The sequence below is a fragment of the Trichosurus vulpecula genome, chromosome 5 (assembly GCF_011100635.1).
Source record: "Trichosurus vulpecula isolate mTriVul1 chromosome 5, mTriVul1.pri, whole genome shotgun sequence".
Taxonomy (NCBI): Eukaryota; Metazoa; Chordata; class Mammalia; order Diprotodontia; family Phalangeridae; genus Trichosurus; species Trichosurus vulpecula.
The window spans coordinates 259,962,843-259,968,510 of record NC_050577.1 but is presented as its reverse complement, the minus strand read 5'-3'; the positions used below and the strand labels follow the sequence as shown (position 1 = coordinate 259,968,510).

General features: G+C 35.3%; 1 pseudogene; it reads left to right on the top strand.

Moving 5' to 3' along the window:
- The first annotated feature begins 255 nt into the window (after positions 1–255).
- On the top strand, positions 256–595 carry LOC118851266 (annotated as a pseudogene).
- Positions 596–5,668: the final 5,073 nt, after the last annotated feature.

Sequence of the window (5,668 nt, the reverse complement as noted above, 5' to 3'; positions counted from 1 at the left end):
TTATGTCATTCTGCTTTTTAAGAAGCTCTAATAGCAAAAATCTGTATCTTCCTTTCGATCTCCTCTATTTCTTGCCTCTGCTGTTGCCTCCATTGCAGTCTTCCATCTGCTTCTGCTCAGCTCTGGGCTGCCACCCTGGCTGCCTCTCTGTCTTTATTTATCTCCCTCTTCCTGGCCCCAAGACCTTCCTGACACACAGTTCTTCGGGATATGCCCTATAGGCATTTAATGCCCTAACCAGCTTCTTCCTAATATCTCATCTCCACTATCCAGAACCTCTAGCCTTTTGACCCCTTTGTTGATTCAACTAAGGGTGATGACTAACTACAAGCAAAAGCTGAGGATTACATTCATATGAGAATTCAATAAAAAAGGGCAGAAAGATAAAACTCTTCAGGGAACTAAAGATAATTATGACAAAAAGAAATTTATAAAAGCTTTCAAAAATAAATTTGCTTCTAATGGCACTGTGATTGAACATCTTGAATATGGTGAGGTTACCCAGCTTCAAGGTGACCAGAGAAAGAAAATTTGCCAGATCTTCTGGAAGGGTGGCATTATTAAGAAGGAGTAGAGTAAGGTGCATCATTCCTAAAATGAGCAAAAACACATGGAGTATTTCTTGAATAGCTTGTTTTCTAAGCCAAATTGGCTACCTTATGAAATAAGTCACTACAGTAAATGGACTTTTCATTTAATCATTCAAAGTTCCTTTCACATCCGCATGATTACAGAAAACATGTCTGTAGGCTAGTAATACATAAGAAAATTGCAGTAAGATTGTAACTAAGCCCCTTATTCATCCTAACACATTTCCAATGGAAAATATTTTGTTTTGAATGTTTATTGCTCAGTTTGGTGCTTTTCACTTGATTTAAAATGTTTTTTGTTGTATTAAACAATGCATGTTGCAGCTTAACTATATAAAAGCTTATTAACAACAAGCAAACCAATGAAAAAGCTCCAATAGCCCCATACTGTTTTGGGGATAAAATATAAACTCTTTCATTGTGAATTGTTGAAGAGCTAATTTAATATTCTGCTCTGACAACTTAACTAAGCTATTATTTTTTACTTACAGATGTGGAGGAAAAAAACAGTTCAAGAGATAGAGATACCTCCTCAAGATGCTCAAGGTTGAACTTCTAAAAATTTGAGAAGACTTCTCCAACCTCAGCCAATAAAATAAAATAAAATGAGGTTAGTATAAAATCAGGACTCTGAAAAATGCTGAGTCAGTGAGACAGACATCAAGTTGGACCCCGTAAAAAGTCAAGGATTTTAGAAAATGCAGCTCTTTGTAACTTTGTCATATTGCCCCAGAATTATGGCTTCTTTTATATGCCAGCCTTTTATACCAACCAAATTGGAGAAGGAAAATAACTTTTGTTTTAGGGGAGGGGTGGTTAAAATTAGAAGACAGTCAGCAACAGCCATCATCAAGGCATGATGATGATGTAGAAGCTGTGACAAAGTGGATGTGGGAAAATTGGGACACTTATGCAATGTTGGCAGAGTTGTGATCTGATCCAACCATTCTGGAAAGCAATTTGGAAATAAGGTCAAAGGGTTATAAAACTGTGGATATCTTTTGATCCAGCAATACCACTACTAGGTCTGTATGTTAAAGATATTAAAAAGGGGGAAAGACCTATTTGTATAAAATATTTATAGCCACTCTTTTTGTGACAGCACAATTAGAAATTTAGGGGAGATCCATCAATTGGGGAATGGCTCAATAAGCTGTAGTATATGGTTGTAATGGAATTCTATTGTGTTCTAAGAAATGATGCACAGAATAATTTCAGAATAATCTGGAAAGATCTAAATGAACTCATACTAAGCAAGTTAAGCAGAGCCAGGTGACTATTGTGTACAGTAACAGCCTTTTTGTACATAGGTACAATCATTAACTTCAGAAAGAACAATTTATGACTTTGATTGCAGAGGCATATTACTCACACATATATAGACCAAAAAGTTCTTGGACCTTTAATACAATATCTGCACCACAAGCTGGACTTATATTCTCAAGAATTAGCAGAGTAGTGACCAGGGAATGAGTATTAAATGTGATAATACCATCCAGTTAGGGTGGCATGATTTCCCCAGCATTTTGCTACCTGTCCCAACTCCTTACTCTATAACTGTGGCTCAGCAATATGCAAAACTCACCCGGCCTCTGATTTCTGGAGTTCTTCTAGTAAGGAACAGACCTGCCACTATCTCAAACAGGATATTTGTTAGCAGAGGAAGCCACAGTTAATTGGTGAAGACTGTGGAATAAAAGGGGTTTCAACACCAGGAGACTGGGATATCTATATGCTAAGGCTCAGCACTTACCATTAGTTAATGAAATCTGTTATTTTTGAGACAAAAAGTCACTTAGTATTGGGGGACCCAATTAACCCAAAGTTGGTAATCCTGAATTCTCTAAGGCACATCCTAAACTTCAAACCCTGGTAGGTTCAAACTGCAAAGGTGTTGAGTATGACCTGGCAATAGATTTTATCATAACAAAATCAGTCCATCAAAGCTCTTAGAGACTTATCACTAGGTTGGCCACAGGATCATTATTTTTTTTTTTTTGCCACAACCTAAAGCCCATAATAAAACACCATGTTCTCAATATATGATGCACTGTGTGATACATTATGATTAGTCCTCAAAATTTTTCATGTAGTTTTAGATCTTTCTAATCCTAGTGATGAGAAAAAACTGAGCTCTGTAGGAAATGGTGAGAAATGAAAAGGTCTATTATCATGGGCTGTGCTGCCTATAAATTATCTTGAAGGAACACCATATTGTCTCTAATCATAAACATAATAATGAAATGATGAACTGACATTTGCATAATTCTTTAATGTTTACAAAGCACTTTACAAACTTTATCTAATTTGACCTTTATTACAACCCTGTGAAGCAGGTATTTGTTATTATAATCATGTTACAGATGAGGAAACTGAGACTTGGGGAAGTTAAATGGCTTGGCCATGGTCATGCTTTCAGAAAATATCAGAAATGGACTTGTCTTCCTTGCACTAAATCTGAGACTCTGGCTATTGAACATGTTTTATTTGGTCCATTCATTGCTTCTAATGAATAGTAACTACATAAGTACTGTGTATGAAGCTAGTCACTGTACAGGACAGAAAAATATTTTTTTGTAAAATACAGCACACACATAAATAACTACAATATAACACAAGGCAGAATGTTTCCAATGCTATGAGTGGCCAAAACAATCTGGAGTTCAGAGGACATATCCAGTTGGAGAGAGGTTGATCAGAGAAGGCTTCTTGGAAGAAAAGATGTTTGATAGGAGTTTTGAAAGGTGGTTAGGATGTCAACAGTTAGAGCAACAATCTGAGTATAAATAGTGGGTTGTACAAAGATGAGAGACTGGAAAAACACAGTTTGTGCATGGAAAAGAAGTAGTCCCACTTGACTAAAGCATGGTAAAGTAGTGGTAGTCAACGCATATTCTAAATGTGCTTACAAAATTCTTTTCCCTTGGCATATTACATAGATTGGATGTGGTTGAAGATATATTTATAACATTGCCAAAAATATAAGGAAAGGAAGAAAAGGCTTTTACTGAAAGAATGCTTCTCTGCTAGATGGCTAAACTGCTTACTCTCCTTCCCTTTTTTTTGCACTCATAGGGACAAGCAACAATATGCCATCCCTGGTCCAAGAAAGAGATATCTTTGACACCATAAGATTTGTATTGGGCATCTTACTGTAGCTTCTGAGAGGCTATTGACTGCTGATTACATCTTCTTTTTAAATTCTGTACTGAAGATATTAAGGAAAATGGACTTCAGCTTTTTTCCAAATCTTCTCACATGAAAATTCTTTTCTGGAAATCAGATATTATGACATTCAGAATTAAAACAGGCTGACTAGTGAGTTGAGTGGCAAAACTTTTGTACAAAAGTTTGTAGCTTGTCTTCTGAAGCTTTGTAAAGCTAATAACTTCCAAAATTGATGTACTAAAGAGTTGAACTTCAACTTCATTACATTCAGAAAATCACTTCAGATATAATTACTTTTTTATGATTTACCTCTCTATTCATATCATAGCCCATTGAAATGCTTCCTGAAACATCAATTCCTCTTCATGGAATCAGATGGTATATTATCACATAAGGATACTTTATATCTATGGTTAATAACACTACATATTAAAACTAATGCTAATAGCTGATGCTACTACCTACTAATACTAAATAACTTAATGCTACCAGTTTTCCTTGATTATCTCCAATTCATCCTGTCTATCTTGTTTGTATATAGTTGCTGGCATACAGTTTCTACTATTGAGGACAGAGACTGTCTTTTGCCTTTCTTTGCATCACCAATACCTAGCACCAAGTCCTGCACAAAGTAGGTCCTTAAAAAATTTATTGACTGACAAATTTTGTAATGTACTTAGTTTTAGAACTCTTGATATCAATAAAAAGACAGATAAATATCACAGCCAAAATAATGTAGTACATAGTAATGAAGCATTTGGACATAATTTTTAAAAATGTAAATTTCTTTTTATCATGTCTTTGACACAATTGTGAAATATTTTTAGCAAAAAAAAAACATTGTATTTTTGGAACTGTATTCTTTTTCATGAACCAACAAAAATTCTGATTACTGTCCACATGATAGCTTTTTAACAATTCCACCTGAAACTAATTCTGCTTTTGTGACTAGTACATAGTAAAAGTTGGCAAAATGGTAAAAGTCAGATAATGGGGACGGTCAACCTGGCATTCTGAGGAATTCTTCCTATTCTGTTAGTTTAGCATATTTACATGGACCCTGTCAAGACGTCAAGCTTTTTAGAAAATGAAGCTCTATAACTCCAATATATTGCACTGGATTAATGGTACAATTATATGCTAGCCTTTTATACTACCCAAATTGGAGAAGGAAAACAACTTTTTTTGGTACTTAAGAAGAAAGCCAGTGACAGTCATCATCAAGGCACAATAATGATGCAGAAAGTGTGACAGAGGGGATGCAGGAAAATTGGGATAGGTACTGTTGGTGAAGTTGTGAACTAATCCAGCCTTCTGGAGGGCAACTTAGAACTATGTCCAAAGGGTTATAAAACTGTGCATACCAATTTGATATAGAAATGCCATTAGTAAGTTTGTATCCCAAAGATATTAAAAGGGGAAGGGGCTAGGGAGGAACTATTAGTACAAAAAATATATTATAGCAGCTCCTTTTGCGGTAACAAAAATTGGAAATTCAGCAGTTGGGAAATGGGTGAACTAGTTGTTGTATGTGATGGTAATAGAATACTATTGTGCTTTAAGAAACAATGAGCAGCTTTTTGTGGTGGCAAAGAATTAAAAATTGATAGGATTCCCATTAATTGGGGGATGGCTGAACAAGTTGAGGCATAAAAATTTAATGGCATATGAATTTAATATGAGTTCATTAATAAATTAAATGAATTTAATATGAATTTAACTATTGTTCCATAAGCAATGATGATGAGCAGGCTGATTTCAGAAAATTCTGGAAAGACTTATGTGAAATGATGTTCAGTGAAATGAGCAGAACCAAGAGAACACTGTACACAGTAACAGCCACATTGTGTGATGACCAACTTTGATAGACTGTCTTAGCTCTTCCCAGCAATGCAATGATCTAAGACAAT